Consider the following 20645-nt stretch of genomic DNA (forward strand, 5'->3'; position numbering starts at 1 on the left):
TTGTTATACAGGCATCCTGTTGATATGGTGGTAAAATGTAGTGGGAAGGGAAGCATTGTAAAATCGTATGAGCAGGTCTCAGTCTTTCAGTGAGCCTGTGCCCCTGGGATGTGACTTGCACAAGTGCTTCTCAGCACAAGCGCTTACCATAGATAAGACAAGAAGGCTAGAGAGGGCTGAGTTGAGTATTTTCCTTTCCCCTGCATCAGGTAGGCTTTGGTGGAATGCTTTCCCTTGAGGGCACCTCTTTGTTAAGGTGGCCAGAACCCTTTGCATATATTTCAAAATGGTTACTGTTTCCATGCCCCTACTGAAGGGGATAGTTCCCCCATCTTCACTGTAAGAACTCTGTGGGGTTCCTAGAGGTAAAACTCATGAAAGTGAATGGGGATACTCATAGGGCTGGGTCCCAAAAGGTTTTTATTTCTCAAGCTAGTGCATACCCCAACTTAGCAAATAGTCAATTATTCTTTAAGTCTTCCTGTCTGTTGTGATTCTTTATATTCACTTATTTCTCTAGTTTTTTTTTTTTTTTTTTTAAATGCAGTTTTGCTCTTGTTGCCCAAGCTGGGGTGCAATGGCATGATCTCGGCTCATTGCAATCTCTGCCTCTTGGTTCAAGTCATTCTCCTGTCTCAGCCTCCCGAGTAGCTGGGATTACAGGCATGCACCACCATACCTGGCTTTTTTTTTTTTTTTTTTTTTGTAGAAATGGGGTTTCTCCATGTTAGCCAGCTGGTCTTGAACTCCTGACCTTGGGTAATCCACCCACCTTGGCCTCCCAAAGTGCTGGGATTACAGGCATGAGCCACCATGCTGGCCTATTTCTCCAGTTTCGGGGGCACTAGTTTGTCCTGTGAGGTAAATTCTCTGATAGATCTAGGAAGAGTTGTTTATTTTTGTTCAACTTTTTTTTTCTTTTTAATGAGGATGGGAGTCATCACTTTCATGCTCTTTGCATGTGAAACCAAAAGTGAACCAGAAACTAAAAGTGAACTATACCTTTTATTTTTTAACTTGATTTTATCTTATTGTGGTAAAATGCTTAACATAAAATCTATGTATTTGGTTTTTTTTTTTTTTTTTTTTTGAGACGGAGTCTTTGCTCTGTTGCCCAGGCTGGAGTGCAGTGGCACGAACTCGGCTCACTACAAGCTCCGCCTCCTGGGTTTACGCCATTCTCCTGCCTCAGCCTCCCGAGTAGCTGGGACTACAGGCACCTGCCACCTCGCCCGGCTAGTTTTTTGTACTTTTAGTAGAGACGGGGTTTCACCGTGTTAGCCAGGATGGTCTCGATCTCCTGACCTTGTGATCCGCCCGTCTCGGCCTCCCAAAGTGCTGGGATTACAGGCGTGAGCCACCGTGCCCGGCCTATGCATTTGGTTTTTACTCGTCTTATTACATTGCCCGGGACCTCCAGTGCAACACTGAATAAAAGTGAAAATAGACATCTTGTCTTATTCCAGATAATGGAGAGAAAATATTCAATATTTAAACTGTTGGGACCAGGCCCCCAAATCTGGCCGTAAACTGGCCCCAAAACTGGTCATAAACAAAATTTCTGCAGCACTGTGACATGTTCATGATGGCCATGACACCCACCCTGAAGGTTGTGGGTTTACTGGAATGAGGGCAAGGAATATCTGGCCCACCCAGGGCAGAAAACCATTTAAGGTGTTCTTAAACCACAAACAATAGCATAAGCAATCTGTTCCTTAAGGACATGTTCCTGCTGCAGATAACAAGCCAGAGCCCATCCATTTGTTTCAGCCCATCCCTTTGTTTCCCATAAGGAATGCTTTTAGTTAATCTGTGATCTATAGAAACAATGCTTATCACTGGCTTGCTGTCAATAAATATGTGGGTAAACCTCTGTTCATGGTTCTCAGCTCTGAAGGCTGTCAGCCCCCGATTTCCACACTTTATATTTCTCTCTCTGTGTATGTGTGTGTGTGTCTTTAATTCCTCTAGTGCCACTGGGTTAGGGTCTCCACAACTGAGCTGGTCTTGACAAGTGGTGCCCATATGTGGGGCTTGAACCCAGGTCTAAGTGTCGCTGGAGCAATGGTTGGAGAATGTGGAACTAAGCTGGAGGACACCTGAGTACTCTTAAGCAATCCCCATGGTGAGTAAGAAGGGGAGCTCAGAAGCATCAGGGTAACAATGGGGCAAGTGTGGGCTCTGGTTTCTTCCCTTGGAATCTTTTCACACTAATGATGAGGAGGAAGGAAAGTATAATGAAGTAACAGAAGAGATAACAGAACAGGTTTATTTGCCAGCTAAAGCTAACGTGGCAAAGGAGGGAGAGTTTTGTCCCTAACCTTCTACACTCCCTCATTATTTTGAAGAAAAAGAGTGGCCTGACCCTCAAGATCTTTCTTTTCCGGAGGACACTGGGTGAAAAGTCATTGCCCCAGTGACTGTTCAAGCAGTGCCTTGAGTGACTGCTCTCAGTTCTATTCAGGCAGGAATTCAGCAAGCTAGATGAGAGGGTGATATAGAGCCTTGACAGTTCCCTGTTATAATACACCCCCCAGATCAACAGGGAAATATTATAGCTACATTTGAGCCTTTTCCTTCTAAATTACTCAAAGAATTTAAACAAGCTATTAATCAATATGGACCAGTTTCTCCTTTTGTAATGGGGCTGTTAAAGAATGTTGCTGTCTCCAGTCAGATGTTGCTAGTGGGGATGGTAGGATTACTTCTAGGTAGAGCTAGTTTAAATTTAAAAGGAGTGCAAGTACAAACAGGAGTCATTGATTCAGATTACAATGGGGAAATTCAAATTGTTATATCTACTTCTGTTCCCTGGAAAACAGAGCCAGGAGAGCGTATAGCACAGCTCCTGATTGTGCCATATGTGGAAATGGAGAAAAGTGAAATTAAACAAACAGGAAGATTTGGAAGCACAAATAAACAAGGGAAAGCAGCTTATTGGGTGAATCAAATTACTGATAAACGTCCAACCTGTGAAATAACTTATTCAGGGAAATAAATTTAAACGTTTGGTAGATACAGGAATGGACATTTCAATCATTTTTCTATAGCACTGGCCATCCATGTGGCCAATTCAACCCACTCAACATAGTTGGAGTAGGTAAAGCCCCTGAAGTATATCAAATTAGTTATATTTTGCATTTTGAAGGACCCGATGGACAACCTGGGACTGTTCAATCAATTATAACTTCTGTACCTATAAAATTATGGGGGAGAGATTTGTTACAACAATGGGGAGCACAAGTTCTAATTCCAGAACAATTATATAGCCCTCAAAGTCAACGTATGATTCATGAAATGGGGTATGTCCCTGGTATGGGACTAGGAAAAAATTTGCAAGGTTTGAAGAAACCATTTCAAGCGGAAAGATAAAGTTCCCACCAAGGTTTAGGATACCATTTTTGAAGGTGGCCATCGTTAAGCCTCCAAAACCTATACCTTTAAAATGGTTAACAGATAAGCCAATTTGGATAGAACAATTGCTGCTGAGTAAAGAGAAACTGGAGGCTTTAGAGGACTTAGTTACTGAACAATTAGAAAAACGACACAGCTCCAACATTTTCCCCTTAGAATTCTCCAGTTTTCATAATAAAGAAAAAATCAGGTAAATGGAGAATATTAACTGACTTAAGAGCCATTAGTTCAGTTATACAACCTATGGGAGCATTGCAGCCAGGACTGCCTTCTCCTACTATGATTCCAAAAAATTGACCTTTAATAGGCATAGATTTAAAAGACTACATTTCTTTACTATCCCCTTAGCTGAGAAAGACTGTGAATGGTTTGCATTTACAATTCCTGCAGTAAACAACTTGGAACCTGCTAAGAGTTTTCATTGGAAAGGGTTGCCACAAGGCATGTTAAACAGTCAAACAATTTGCCAGACTTATGTAGGGCAAGCAATTCAACCTACTCGTAAAAAATTTTCATAGCGTTTCATTATTCATTATATGGACAATATACTTTGTGCTGCCCCCACTCAAGAAATATTACTCCAATGTTATGATCACTTGCAAAATTCGATTTCTCGTTCTGGTTTAATTATAGCTCCTGACAAAATTCAGGCTACTACTCCTTGTTCCTGCTTGGGGACCTCAGCAAATGACACTACAATAGTGCCACAGAAAGTAACCACACATAGGGATCAATTGAAAACATTAAATGACTTTCAAAAATTACTAGGGGACATTAATTGGATATGACCCGCTCTAGGCATTCCTACCTATGCTATGAGTAATCTATTTTCCATCCTTAGAGGAGATCCTAGTCTCACTAGCTCTCGGCAATTAACAAAGGAGGCTGAGGCAGAGTTACAGCTGATTGAAAAGCAAGTCCATAAAGTTCAAATAAATAAAATAGATCCAGAGAAGACTCTAGATTTGCTAATTTTTCCAACATATCATTCACCTTGTGTTATTGTCCAAGAGCAGGACTTAGTAGAATGACTTTTTCTTCCACACACTAATTCACAGACTCTAATTCCTTATTTGGATCAAATTGCTACTATGATAGGAAATGGGAGAACTTGGATTGTTAAATTACACGGATATGATCCTGGAAAAATTATTGTCCCTCTCACGAAGGCACAAATACAGCAAGCTTTTATAAATAGTCTTATTTGGCAAACCCATTTAGCTGACTTTGTGGGTATTCTCGATAATCATTTTCCTAAAACAAAATTATTTCAATTTTTGAAATTAACTAAATGGATTCTCCCTAAAATAACTAAATTCAAACCAATTGAAGGTGCTGAAAATGTCTTCACAGAGGGGTCTAGTAATGGTAAAGTCTCTTATTCTGGATCAAAATGTAAAGTGGTAAAGCCTCTTATTTTGGATCAAAAGGTAAAGTTTTTCAGATGCCCTGTATTTCAGTTTAAAAAGTGGAGCTTGTAGCTGTAATTGAGGTATTGACTGCTTTTAATATGCCTATTAATGTAATTTCTGATTCTTCATACACAGTTCATTCCACACAATTAATTGAAAATGCTCAGTTATGATTTCATACAGATGAACAACTGATGACTTTATTTACCCAACTGCAAAGAGCAGTCAGTAGTAGAATGCATCCTTCTTATATCTCTCACATTAGGGCTCATACATCTCTTCCAGGACCTTTGACTGCAGGGAATCAAATGGCTGATCGCCTAGTTGCTACTGCAATATCTAATGCCAGACACTTTCACAATTTAACCCATGTTAATGCCTCTGGTCTCAAATGCAGATATAGCGTTACCTGGAAAGAAGCTAAAGCTATTATCCAGCAATGCCCAACTTGCCAAATGGTGCATTCCTCATCTTTTACAGGAAGAGTTAATCCTCGAGGATTGGAACCTAAGTCTCTTTGGCAAATGGACGTCATACATATTCCCTCGTTTGGGAGACTAGCTTATGTACATGTATTTGTGAATACCTTTTCTCACTTTTTCTGGGCTACATGCCAATCAGGGGAGTCTTCTGCCTGTGTTAAATGTCACCTTTTGCAGTATTTTGCAGTGATGGGCATTCTAGCTTCTATTAAAACAGATAATGCCCCAGGCTATACTAGCCAAGCTCTAGCTACATTTTTCTCTATATGGAATATTAAACACATCACTGGTATCCCATATAATTCTCAAGGACAAGTCATAGTGGAAAGAACAAATCTCTCCCTGAAACAGCAGTTGCAAAAGCAAAAAGGGGAAAACAGGGACTACAGGACACCCATATGCAATTGAATCTAGCATAAGTGGCTTTAATTTTTTTGAGCCTGCCTAAAGACCAGATGCTGTCAGCAGCTGAACAGCATCTACAGAAACCAGTTGCAAAGACAGAAGCAGAACAGCTGGTTTGGTGGAGAGATCTGATAACAAAAAGTTGGGAAATAGGTAAAATAATAACTTGGGGTAGAGGTTATGCTTGTGTTTCTCCAGGACTGAATCAACAGCCAATTTGGGTGCCATTGAGACATCTAAAGCCTTACTATGAGCCATATACCAAGGAAGAGATTTTGGGAGGATCCCAAAGACCCACCAATTGAAGCCATGTCAAGACTTACACTGAGGAGGACCCCAACTGTCATGAGCAACACCTGTCAAACACAGCCACCTACCTGGGGAAAGATCAAGAAGCTGTCACAGATGGCAAAAGAAAACCTGAAGAAAGTGGGACAACCAGTCACAATGAATAATTTAATGATAGCCATGATAACGGTGATCACCATTGCCATGAGTATTCCTTCAACAAGGGCTGACACAGAGAAGAATTATACTTATTGGACATATTGGCTGGCAATAATGCCTGGATGTAATCACTCTATGGCACAGTTACACATGCTTTCTGGTCTCAGTATTTACCATAATAAATCCACTCCTATAATTGAGGCATCCTGCCCTCAAAAACCTATTTGTAAACAGAATTGGACCTGGCCAGGAATAATGAACATACTTGTTTAGGAAGATTGCATTGTAGAACAGGCAGGGGTGCTGTGCAATGATTCCCATGGAATCATTATTGATTGGTCCCCTAAGGGGATGTTTAGCTTGAATTGCACCTCTCAGTCTGCATGCCATGGCCACACTATGTTCAGCTAGTCTGAACAAAATGGTCAGATGGTAGAAATGGTAAGAAATACAGCAAGAGTTCCTATTATCTGGAAACATGGCAGTATAGTGGCACCTCAACCTCAAATGACATGGCCCACTGTAGGAGCTAAACATAAGGATTTGTGGAAACTATCAATGGCTTTTAATAAGGTCAAAGTTTGGGAAAGAATAAAAAAGCATCTAGAAGGACACTTTACAAACTTGTCTTTGGATATTGCAAAATTAAAAGAACAAATATTTAAAGCATCCCAGGCACACCTGACCTTAATGCCAGGAACTGGTGTGCTTGAAGGAGCTGCAGACAGATTAGCAGCTATTAACCCATTAAAGTAGATAAAAACACTTGGAAGCTCTGTGATTTCAATGACTGTGCTTTTAATCTGTGTTGTTTGTCTTTGCATAGTCTGCAGATGCAGCTCCTGACTCCTGAGAGAAGTAGTTCACCGTGATAAAGCCACCTTTGCTTTTATCATCTTGCAAAAACAAAAAATGGAGACATGTGGGAACAGGCCCCCAAACCTGGCCATAAACTGTCCCCAAAACTGGCCATAAACAAAATTTCTGCAGCACTGTGACATGTCCGTGATGGCCATGATGCCCATGCTGAAGGTTGTGGGTTTACCGGAATGAGGTCTAGGAATACCTGGCCCACCTAGGGCAGAAAACCACTTAAGGCGTTCTTAAACCACAAACAATAGCATGAGCAATCTGTGCCTTAAGGACATTTTCCTGCTGCAGATAACTAGCCAGAGCCCATCCATTTGTTTCGGCCCATCTCTTTGTTTCCCATAAGGAATGCTTTTAATCTATAATCTATAGAAACAATGCTTATCACTGACTTGCTGTCTATAAATATGTGGGTAAATCTCTGTTCGTGGCTCTCAGCTCTGAAGGCTGTCAGCCCCCTGATTTCCTACTCCACACTCTATATTTATGTGTGTGTGTGTCCTTAATTCCTCTAGTGCTACTGGGTTAGGGTCTCCACAACTGAGCTGGTCTCGGCATTTGAATACTAAGTATAATATCACTTTTAGGTTTTCTGTGGATGTCCTTTATCAGATTGAAAGCATTTCCTTTTATTCTTCATTCTCTGAGATTTTCTATTATGAATGATGTTGAATTTAAAAAAATAATTTTCTGCACTTATTGAGATAATCATATGGTTTATCTCATCCATACTATTGAGGTTAAATTACATTACTTTTTCAGCTTTATTGAGATACAATTGACAAAAATTATACATGTTTAAGGTGTAAAACTTCATGTTTTGATATGTGTATACATTGTGAAGTGATCACTGCAACCAAGATAATTAACATATTTATCACCTCACAGTTACCCTTTTTTGTGGTGAGATCACTTAAGATTGACCCTCTTAGCAAAATTCACATAGACAATACAGTATTGTATATATAGTCACATTGCTGTTGATCAACTCTCCAGAATTTATAAAACTTTACTCTTTGATCAACATCTCCTCATTTGCCCCTCCTCTCAGCAACTAGCATCCACCATTCTACTCTTTGTGTCAACAAGTTTGACTATTTTAGATTCCACATATCTGCGAGATCATGTAGAATTTGTTGTTCTGTTCCTAGTTTATTTCACTTAGCATAATGTTCTCCAGGTGCATTCATGTTGCTGTAAATGGCAGGATTTTTTTTTAAGTGCTAAAAATTATCTTATTATATATGTAAATAGGAAATAGAAAATGTGTGAGAGAGATATAGTGAGTATATAGTGAATTTTTATATAGATAAATTTATAAATATGCATCTATCTCATCCATATATATATATATAAATAAAATAGTACAGATGTTTTTTCAATTTCCTTTGGATATATGCCCAGATAAGGATTGCTACAAACAGTGTATAAGGGTTCTCTTTTCTCCACATCCTTGCCAACATTTGTTATCTTTTGTCTTTTTGCTAACAGCCATTCTAACGGGTGTGAGATGATAGCTCATTGTGGGTTTCATTTGCATTACCCTGATAATTAGTGATGTTGAACATATTTTCATATCCTATTGGCCATTATGTATCTTCATTTGAAAAATCTGCTTATATCCTTTGCCCATTTTTAAAATAGGGGTTTTTTTGGTTATTAAGTTGTATGAGTTTATTATGCATTTTGGATTTGAGCTCCCTATCAGATATAGTTTGCAAATATTTTCTCCCATTCCATAGATTGTCCCTTCACTCTGTTGATGTTGTGCTTGCTGTGCAGAAGCTTTTTAGTTTGATGCAATACCATTTGTTTATTTTTACACTTGTTGCTTGTTTTTTTGGTGTCATAGTCAGAAAAATCTTTGCCTAGACCAACGTCAAGAAGCTTTTCCTCTTGATCTCTTTTAGTAGTTTTACAGTTTCAGGTTTTGTCTTTAAGTTTTAAAGTCACTTTGAGTAATTTTTTTTTTTTTTTTTTTTTTTTTTTTTGAGACAGAGTCTCACTCTGTTACCCAGGTTGGAGTGCAGTGGCTGAATCTCGGCTCACTGCAAGTGCCGCCTCCCGAGTTTATGCCATTCTCCTGCCTCAGCCTCCCGAGTAGCTGGAACTACAGGCACCTGCCACCTCGCTTGGCTAGTTTTTTTGTATTTTTTAGTAGAGATGGGGTTTCACTGTGTTAGCTGGGACGGTCTCGATCTCCTGACCTCGTGATCCGCCCGTCTCGGCCTCCCAAAGTGCTGGGATTACAGGCTTGAGCCACTGCACCCAGCCAAGTAATTTTTATATATAGGGTGATGTATATAGGGTTCAATTTCATCGTTCTGCATGTACATACCCAATTTTTCCAATATTGCATATTAAGGAGATTATATGTTCCTATTGAGTGTTCTTAGTATTGTTGTTGAAAAGCAACTCACCATAAATGTGTAGATTTAATTCTGAGCTCTCTATTCTGTTCCATTGGTCTGTTTTTATGCCAGTACCACACTGTTTTGATTACTATAGCTCTGTAGTATATTTTGAAATCAGGTAGTATGATGCCTCCAGCTCTTTTCTTGCTCAAGATTGCTTTGACTATTTGGAGTTTTGTAGCTTTATGCGATTTTCAGGATTTTTTTCCATTTATGCCAAGAATGCCATTGGTGTTCTCATAGGGACTTCACTGAATCTATAGATTGCCTTGTGTAGTCTGGACATTTTAACAATATTAATTATCCAATCATGAACATGAAACATCTTTCTATTTGTCTATGTCTTGTTTAATATCATTCATCAATGTTTTACAATCTTCTGTGCACACGTCTTTCACTTCTTTAGCTGAGATTATTCCTACATCTTTAAAAAAGTTATTGTAAATGGGATTGTTTCTTGATTTCTTTTTTTGGATAGTTTGTTGTTAGTATATAGAAATGCTACAGTCAGTCATGGTGGCTCACAACTGTAATCCTAGCACTTTGGGAAGCCAAGGAAGAATTGCTTGAAGCTGAGGAGTTCAAGACCAGCCTATGCAACATAGCCAGACCCTGCCTCTGTGAAAAAAAGAGGCTGGGCATGGTGGCTCACACCTGTAGTCCCAGCACTTTGGGAGGCCTAGGCAGGTGGACTGCTTGAGCCCAAGAGTTTGAGACCAGCCTGGGCAGCATGATGAAACCCCATTCCTAAAAAAAAAAAAAAAAAAATTAAAAATAAGTTAGCTGGGCATAGTTGTGCATGTCTGTATTCCCAGTTACTTGAGAGGCTGAGGTGGGAGGATCACCTGAGCCTAGGAGGTTGAGGCTGCAGTGAGCTGTGATTGTGCCACTGCACTCCAGCCTGGGTGACAACAGTAAGACCCCCATCTCAAAATAAATAAATAAATAAGAAATACTACTGATTTTTGTATGTTAATTTTGTATCCTGCAATTTTACTGAATTTTTAAATTAGTTCTAACAGTTTTTCATTATTGTTGTTGAGTCTTTAGGAATTTTTACATATTTGATTATCTCATCTGCAAACAGATAATTTTACTTCTTCCTTTCCAATTTGGATGCCTTTTATTTCTGTTTCTTATCTAATTGCCCTGGCTAGGACTTACAATACTATGTTGAATGGAAATGATAAGAGTGGACATCCTTGTCTTGTCCTCAGTCTTAGAAGGAAAGTGTCTGAGTCCATTTTGTGTTGCTGTAAAGGAATACCCAAGGTAATTTACAAAGAGAAGAGATTTATTTGGATCATGGTTCCATAGGCTATACAAGAAGTGTGGCCTCAGCATCTCCTTCTAGTGAGGAACTCAGGAAGCTTCCAATTATGGCAGAAGGTGAAGGGAGAGCATGCATATCACATGCTGAGAAAGGAAGGAAGTGAGAGAAGGTTGGTGCCAGACTCTTTTTAACCATCAGATCTTGTGTTAACTAATAGAGTAGAAGTCACCCATTACTACTAGGACAGCACCACGCTGTTCATGAGGGAATCTGCCCCCATGTCCCAAACACTTCCTACCAGGCCCCACCTCTAATATTGTAGATCAACTGTCAACATGATATTTGGAGGGGACAAATATCCAAACTATATCAGAAATATTTCAGGTTTTTCCCATTGATTACAATGTTAGTTGTGTGCTTTTCACATATGATCTTTACTGTGTTGGAATGTTTCTTGAATACTTCTTGAGAATTTTTATCACGAATGCATGCTGAATTTTGTCAAATATTTTTTTCTGCATCTATTGAGACAATAATGTGTTTTTAATCTTTCATTTTGTTAATGTGGTGTATCAAGTTTATTGATTTGTGTATGTTGAACCATCCTTGCATTCAAGGGATAAATCTCACTTGATAAATCTCACTTGAATCACATCAAGAATTATGATTCTCTTAATGTGTTATTTAATTCAGTTTGCTAGTATTTTATTGAGGATTTTTGCATCCATGTTCATCAAGAATGTTGTCCTATAACTTCCTTTTCTTGTGATGTCTTTGTCTAGCTTTGGTATCAGGGTGATGCTAGCCTCATGAAATAAGTTTGGAAGTGCTTCCTCTTCTTTTTTTTTTTGGAAAAGTTTAAGAAGAATTGATATTAATTCTTCTTTGAATGTTTGGTACAATTTACCCATGAAGCCTTCTGGTCCTGTGCTTTTCTTTTTTGGGAAGTTTTCAATTACTAGTTCAATCTCCTTATGCATTATTGATCTACTCAGGCTTTCTATTTCTTCTTGATTCAGATTTGATATGTTGTATGATTTCAAGAATTCATCCATTTTTGATAGGTCATCCAATTTTTTGGAGTATAGTTGTTCATAATAGTCCCTTATGAAACTTATTTCTGAAGCATCCATTGTAGTGTCTCTGCTTTCAAGTCCCATTTTATTTACTTGAGTTTTATTTCCATTTTTCTTAATCTAGTTAAGTCTTTGTTAATTTTGCTTATCTTTTCAAAAACCTAAGTCTTAGTTTTGTTGGTTTTTAAATATTTTTCCCATTCTCGATTTATTTTTGTGCTAATTTTTTATTATTTCTTTTCTTCTGGTAACTTTGGGCTTAGTTAGTCTTTCTTTTTTTAGTTCTTTGAGGTATAAAGTTAGGTTATTTCAGATCTTTCTCCATATTAAGTGAAGGTATATGATATGGTTTGACTGTGCCCCCACCCAAATCTCATCTTGAGTTGTAGCTCCCACAATTCCCACGTGTGTGGGAGGGACCGGGTGGGAGGTAATTTAATCATGGAGGTGGGTTTTTCCTATGCTATTCTCATGATAGTGAATATATATCACAAGATCTGATGGTTTTACAAGGGGGAGTTTCCCTGCACAAGCTTTCTTCTCTGGTCGGCCACCATTTGAGACATGCCTTTTACCTTCTGCCATGATTGTGAGGTCTTCCCAGCCATGTGGAACTGAGTCTATTAAACCTCTTTCTTTCATAAATTGTCCAGTTTCAGATATATCTTTATCAGCAGCATAAAAATGGACTAATACAATATATAATACTATAAATTTCTCTCTTAGTACTGCTTTTGCTGAGTCTCAGGAATTTTGGTAGGTTGTGTTTTTGTTTGTTTGTGTGAAGATATGCTTTTAAAATTCCTTTTTGATTTCCTCTTTGACACAATGATTGTTCAAGAGTCTGTTGTTTAGTTTTCATGTAGTTGTAAATTTTCCTTTTTTTTTAAACTATTACTGATTTCTAGTTTCAATTCTGTTGTGGTCAGAAAAAAATACACGAAACAATTTTTATCTTAAATTTGTTGACTTGTTTTTTGACTTAACATGTGATCTCTTCTGAAGGATGTTCTGTGTACACTTGAGAATGAAAGTATATTCTTCTGCTGTTGGGTAGAATGTTCTCTATGTTTCTATTAGGTTCATTTGACCTATATTGTTGTCCAAGTCAGCTGTTTCATTATTGGTTTTTCTGTCTGGATGTTTTATCCATTTCTAAAATTAAGGGTATACTCAATATAATCCACAGGCTTTAAAAAAAGTGGGGTATAGAAGTCCCCTGATATTATTGTATTGCTATTAATATCTCCCTTTAGATTTGTTGATATTTGCTCTGCATGTTTAGGTGTTCTGATATTGAGTGCATTTACATTTAGAACTGTTATATCTTCCTGTTGCGTTGGCCCTTTTATCATTAGATAATGAATTTCTCTGTCTCTTGTGACAGTTTTTTTACTTAGGAGTCTATTTTGTCTAATATTAATATAGCTACCCCTGCTCTCTGTTGGTTACCATTTGCATGAAATATCTTTTTCCATTCCTTCACTTTAAGCCTATCTATGCTCTTAAATCTAAAGTGAGTCTTTTGTAGACAGCATATTGCTGGATGTTGCTATTGTTGTTTGATCCAATTGGCTACTCTATGCCTTTTGTATGAAGAGTTAAATCCATTTAAGTTTAAAGTGATTATTGATAGATGAGAACTTACTATAGCCATTTTGTTGTTTTTTGCCTGTTTTGCACTTGTTTTATTCCCCTCTTTCTCTCTTCTTAGTTTCCTTTGTTGTTTGATGATTTTCTGTAATGTTTTGTTTAAATTCTTTTTTTTTTTTTTTTTTTTTTTTTGAGACAGAGTCTTACTCTGTCTCCCAGGCTGGAATGCAGTGGCATCATCTAACCTCTGCCTCCTAGGTTCAAGCAATTCTTGTGCCTCAGTCACCTGAGTAGCTGGGATTACAGGCATGCACGACCACACCCAGCTAATTTTTTTTCCTATATTTTTAGTAGAGATGGGGTTTTGCCTTGTTGGCCAGGTTGGTCTTGAACTCCTGACCTCAAGTGATCTGCCTGCCTCAACCTCCAAAAGTGCTGGGATTACAGGCATGAGCCACCGCACCCAGCCTAAATTCTTTTGTTTAAAGTTATATATCTATTAAGAGTTTTTTTTTCTTTGTGGTTATCTCTAGGTTTGCATAAAATATCTTGTAGTTATAACCATTTATTTTAATTTGATAACAAGTTACCTTCAATTCCACATAAAAACTCTACACTTTTACTTCCTGCACCCACTTTATGTTCTTGTAGTCTGCATTTGCTTTTTAAAATTTTGTGTATATATTAACAAACTTTTTTTCGAACTTCATGTTAGGGTTAAAATATTTTATGCCTCATAATGTTACATTATTGTATATTTTTCTATGTATTTACCAGTGAGATTTATGTTCTTATATGCTTTCACATTGCTGTTTAGCATGCTTTTATTTTTTATTTCAATTTGAGGAACCCCCTTAAGCATTTCCTATAATGCAGAGCTGGTGGTGAATTCCCTCAGTTTTTTTTTTTTTTTTTTTTTCTTTTCTGGAAGGAGTTTATCTTTCCTTCATTAAAGAAAATTTTTTCTTTTTTCTTTTTTTTGTTTATTTTTTGGTGGGACAGGGGATGGAGTCTCACTCTGTTGCCCAGGCTGGAGTGCAGTGGCCCAATCCCAGCTTACTGCAACCTCCACCTCCCAGGTGCAAGTGATCCTCCTGCCTTAGCCTCCCGAGTAGCTTGGATTACAGGCATTTAATAGAGATGGGGTTTCACCATGTTGACCAGCCTGGTCTCGAACTCCTGACCTCAAGTGATCCACCCACCTCAGCCTCTCAGTGTTGGGACTACAGGCATGAGCCACTGCATCTGGCTTTTTTTCTTCTTTTAGAGACAGGGTCCCACTATGTTGTCCAGGCTGGTATTGAATTCCTGGGCTCGAGTGATCCGCCCACCTTGGCCTCCCAAAGGGCTGGGATTATAGGTGTGAACCACTGCGCCCAGACTCTCCTTCACTTTTAAGGATTGCTTTTGCTAGGTACAGTATTCTTGGTTGGCAGTTTTTTTTTTTTCTTTCAGTACTTTGAGTATCTCATTCCACTCTCTGGGCTTTTAAGTGTTAAAATGGTAAACTGAGACTCAACAAAATTTTAGAGTTTATTTGAGCAAACAGTGATTCATGAATTGGGCATCTTCAAACCAGAAGTGGTTTGGGAGCTTGACTAAGAAAACAAAAGGAGGCCAGGCACAGTGGCTCATGCCTGTAATCCCAGCACTTTGGGAGGCCGAGGTGGGTGGATCACAAGGTCAGGAGATTGAGACCATCCTGTCTAACATGGTGAAACCCTGTCTCTCCTAAAAAATACAAAAAATTAGCCAGGCGTGGTGGTGGGTGCCTGTAGTCCCAGCTACTCAGGAGGCTGAGGCAGGAGAATGACGTGAACCCAGGAGGCAGAGCTTGCAGTGAGCTGAGATCATGCCACTGCACTCCAGCCTGGGCGACAGAGTGAGACTCCATCAAAAGAAAGAAAGAAAGAAAGAGAGAAAGAGAGGAAGAGAGAGAGAGAGAGAGAGAGAGAGAGAAAGAAGAAAGAAAGAAAGAAAGAAAGAAAGAAAGAAAGAAAGAAAGAAAGAAAGAAAGAAAGAAAGAAAGAAAGAAAGAAAGAGAGAAAGAAAGAGAAAGAAAGAGAAAGAGAAAGAGAGAGAAAGGAGGAGGCTTTTACAGGACAAACACAGAAGTAAAGCAAAGAAAATATGTGATTAATTAGAGTTATACAGTTGCCTTATTTGATCTATCCTACTGGAAGTTTCCTAATTATATATTTGTTGGCTGCTTCTGATTGATTTAACTTAAGTTCTTTCTTTCATATAGTCATGTACAAAAAATAGCTCAAGTTAAGTTTTGTTTATGTTTGTAAATCAAGCAAAATTAAGGTCAATTATGAGGCCTAATTCACTTTGTTCTGCTTAGGGATTTTTTGGGCCTTGTCTTTACATAATTTGCTTTAACACAAGGTCTGCTGAGAAATATACTGATAGTCTTATGGAGGTTTCCTCACATGTGACACATTGCTTTTCTCTTATTGAAAAAAATTCTCTCTTTTGTTTCTGACTTTTGAAAATTTAATTATAATGTGCTTTGATATAGACCTCTTGATATAGACCTCTTTATATTCAACCTATTGAGGTATTTTGGATTTCTTGAATGTGAATATCTATTTTCCTCACCAGATTTGGAAGTTTTCAGTCATTATTTCTTTAGATTATCTTTCTGCTCTTTTCTCGTTCCTTTCTCCTTCTGTGACTCTCATCATGTATTTATTGGTTGTCTTGACAGTGTCTCATATATGCTGTAGGTTTTCTCCACTTTTTTTCAGTCCTTTTTCTTTTTGTTCCTCTGACTGGATAAATTCAAGTGACCTATCTTCTAGTTTGCTGATTTGTGCTTCTGTCTGTTGTTGAAGTTCTCTATTGTGTTTTTCATTTTATTTATTAGATTCTTTAGCTCCAGAATTTGTTCAGTTTTTATGATTTTGATCTCTTTCTTGAACTTATTGTTTTGTTCATGCATCGTTTTCTCGATTTTGTTGAGTTACCTGTGTTCTTTTATAGGTTACTGAGTTTAAAAAACAAAACAAAACAACAGTCATTTGAATTCTTTGTCAGGCAATTAATAGGTCTCCATTTCTTTTGGGTTTGTTACTGAAAATTTGTGTTTCATTGGTGGTGAAACATTTTTCCTATTTTTTGTGTTTATTGTAGCCTTGCATTGATATCTGCACATTTAAAGAAGTGGTTACCCCTTCCAGAATTAATGGATTAGCTTCAGTTTGGAAAGCTGCACTCACCTGTTGGTGAGCATGAGGACATCAACTGGATGAAGTATATGGCTGAACCAAGTCTGAGGACAGGTGGGGATGCCAGTTCTGAGGACATATGGAGTATTGTTCTGAGGGCACCTGGGATTGCTCATTCTGAGGGTGTATGATAGCACCAGTTTCAGAGGTACATGGTAGTACTGATTTGAGGGGAGGGGCATGGCAACACTGAGTCCAGGGACATATCAGCACTGGATTTTGTGGGCATGAAGTAGCACTGGGTCTGGGATGCCCAGGGATGGTGGCACAATGGCTGATAAAGGAAGGAATAAAGTGGCTTCAGTTCCAGGGGCTCTGCTCAATACTGATTACAGTGCATGGATGGGAGTGCTAGGTCCTGAGTGTGGATGTATACACAGTGGTGCCAGGTTCAGAACACAGGTGCACTCATGGTGGCATGGCATGGGCTCTGGATGACTCTGTCAGCTGGAATCCACGTCTGTAAAGACTGGAGATCCTCAACAGTATGGAGTGTCACTGTGGTCTTCAGTGATGGAAGCTGCTGGGGTTTTCCTTCTCTCCTTTTCCTCCACAGGGCAAAATTGTGGCTAAAGAGATTCCTCTTGGCTCTGAGCTATGCCAGCCTAGAAGATGGGGGATGGGGTGAAGGTAAAATGATTTTTCACTTTTCCTCTGTTTTTGCGCTCCACTGGCTTACTGCATTTTCTTAACTATACTCTGGAGCTCTCACAGAGCTATTTTCATCCCCAGATTGCCAAAGTATTGTTTTTGTGGGCATCATGGGAGTTCCCACTAGTTAACCATCTTGCTAATGGTTTTATGGGTATTATGGGAGCTCCCCATAGTTAACCATCTTGCTAATGTCACTCCCTTACATTGAATTTTTTAAAAAGACAGTGTCGGCTGGGTGTGGTGGCTCACGCCTGTAATCCCAGCACTTTGTGAGGCCAAGGCCAGCAAATCACCTGAGGTCAGGAGTTCAAGACCAACCTGGCTGATATGGTGAAACCTCTTCTCTCCTAAAAATACAAAAATTAGCTGGGCATGGTGGCATGTGCCTGAAGTTCCAGCTACTCAGGAAGCTGAGGCAGAAGAATCACTTGAACCCGGGAGGTGGAGGTTGCAGTGAGCCGAGATCATGCTACTGCACTCTAGCCTGACAGCCTGAGTGACAGAGCAAGACTCCGTCTCAAAAAAAAAAAAAAAAAAAAAAAAAAAAAAAAAAAAAAAAAGACAGGGTCTTGCTCTGTTGCACAGGCTGGTGTTCAGAGGCATGATCATGGTTCACTGCAACCTTGACCTCTTGGGCTCAAGTGATCAACCTCCCAAATAACTAGGATCCAAGTGTGTGCCACTACATTTGGCTGCTAAAAAAACAATAGAGATAGGTTCTTGTTATGTTGCCCAAACTGATCTTGAACTCCTGGCCTCAAGCGATCCTCCCACCTTGGCCTCCCAAAGTTCTAGGATTACAGGTATGAGCCACTGTGCTTGGCCTGAATTGATTTTAAATGTTAAATGGAATTGCCATGCTAGATCATTTTACTGTAAACTGGGTTTTACAAGGAACCATGTTTCCCAGAATCCTGTTCCATGTGTACTTCTGAGTGAGAGTCAGTCCAAAGTGAAATTGCATAAGATTCAAGAGGTGAAAGTGAAGCAGCATATATTACTCTTTAAAGGTTGACATTGGTTAGCAATTAAGATTCATGTGCAGGCCGGGCACAGTGGCTCACATCTGTAATACCAGCACTTTGGGAGGCCGAGGTGGGAGGATCATGAGGTCAGGAGTTCGAGACCAGCCTGACCAACATGGTGAAACCTCGTCTCTACTAAAAACACAAAAATTAGCCAGGCCTGGTGGCACGCACCTATAATCCCAGCTACTCAGGAAGCTAAGGCAGGAGAATCGCTTGAACCCGGGGGGCGGAGTTTGCTGTGAGCTGAGATCACGCCACTGCACTCCAGCCTAGGCGACAGAGCAAGACTTGTCTGAAAACAAACAAACAAACAAAAAAATAAAAAATAAAAAATAAAACAATTCAAGTTCAGACCTGTTGAGGGGATTCCAATTTGTCCTCATTTTCTTACTCTGCATCCAGCTCTCCTTCCAGTCAGTCACGCCGACCAACACTGGCCTTAGGCCCAACCCCAGATGCTTTGCTGCAAATCACAAAGGTAGAAATCACAAAAATTAGCTACCTTCCATGGAATTCTATGTTAGTCTCCACTCCCTCCCCATCAGTTCCCATCCAGCAGCTGGACATGCTTACTTTCTAGAGTTTTCTGTAAGCTCTGACTTACTCACTTTTACCAGTACTGGTTAGTGACTTTTCTCTGATCTTCAGCTCTATTTTTTAGATTTTTTTACTTCTTCAATTCCTCCCACAATTGTGTAAGGTCTATTTCTTCTATTACATTTTAAAACAGAATATTATTAAGAGCAGTCTTAGATTTACAGAAAAGCTGTATAGAAAGTACAAGTTGTCGTATACCCTCTCTTCTCTCTCCACTTGCAGTTTCTTCTATTAATAACACCTTGCTTTAGTGTGGTACATTGTTACAACTGATGAACCAAAAATAATACATCATTATTAATTTAAGTCCATAGTTAACATTTGGGTTCATGTTTTGTTTTGTACAGTTGTATGGTCTTTGACAAATGCATAATGTCATGTATCCACCATGACCTATAATACATTTTTTATTGCATACTGCTCATGGTGGTTCTTCTTTTATTTCATGCCTTTGGTGTTATATTTAAAAAGTCATCACCATATACAAGGTCATCTAGCTTTCCTCCTATGTTATCTTCTAGGAGTCTTACAGTTCTGCATTTAGATTTTGGTCTATAACCCATTTTGTTTAATTTATTGCCAAGTATTTTATTCTGTTTGATATTTTAAAATTTATTTATATAAATGTGTGGGGTACAAGTGTGATTTTTTACACACAAGTCAGAGCTTTAGGTTTTCCATCACTTGAATAACATACATTGTACCCATGAGGTAATTTCTCATATTTGATGCTATTTGATGGAATAAGTTTTCTTGATTTTATTTTTGGATGTTCATGGCTGATATATGGAAATACGATTTAATTGATTTTTGTATATTGATCTTATATATGCAACCCTGATAAACTTGTTTATTACTTCTAATCATTGTTTTTGAAGATTCTTAAGGATTGCTACATTGGCAATCATGTCATCTATGAGTAAAGATAGTTTTATTTCTTACTTTATAATCTGAGTTTGATGCATTTAATCCTTTCTTCTCTCTTTCCTCTCTCTTTGTACTTCCTTCTCTCCATTATTTCCACTCTTCCTTCTTTTCTTTCCCTGATTGCACTAGCTAGAATGTTTATTATGTGTTGAATACAGGCAGCAAAAGCAAACATCCTTGCCTTTTTACTGATTTTAGGGGAAAATCATGCAGTCTTTCACAATTAAGTATGGTGTCAGCTGTAGATGTTTCATATCTGCCCTTTATCAAGTTAATATTCTCTTCTATTCTTTGTGTTTTGAGAAATTTATGAATGGGCATTCGATTTTGTCAAATGCTGGCTTTTTTGTTGTGTTTTGTTTTTTGTTTTGTTTGTTTTTTGAGACAAAGTCTTGCTCTGTCACCCATACTGGACTGCAGTGTCACCATCTTGGCTCACTGCAACCTCTGCCTCCTGGGTTCAAGCGATTCTATTACCTCAGCCTCCCAGGTAGCTGGGACTACAGGTGCATGCCACCATGCCTGGCTAATTTTTTTGTATTTTTAGTAGAGACGGGGTTTTGCCATGCTGGCCAGGCTGGTCTTGAACTCCTGACCTCAGGTGATCTGCCCACCTTGGCCTCCCAAAGTGCTGGAATTACAGGTATGAGCCACTGTGCCTGGCCCAAATGCTGTTTTTGTGTCTATCAAGATGCTCATTGTTTTTCGCCTTTATTCTATTTAATATAATATTGAATTAATTGATATTTGGATGTTAAACCAACTTTGAATTCCTTGGATAAATTCTACTTGGTCATGGTGTAAAATCCTTTTATATATT

Source organism: Macaca fascicularis, chromosome 2, assembly GCF_037993035.2.
Source record: "Macaca fascicularis isolate 582-1 chromosome 2, T2T-MFA8v1.1".
Taxonomy (NCBI): Eukaryota; Metazoa; Chordata; class Mammalia; order Primates; family Cercopithecidae; genus Macaca; species Macaca fascicularis.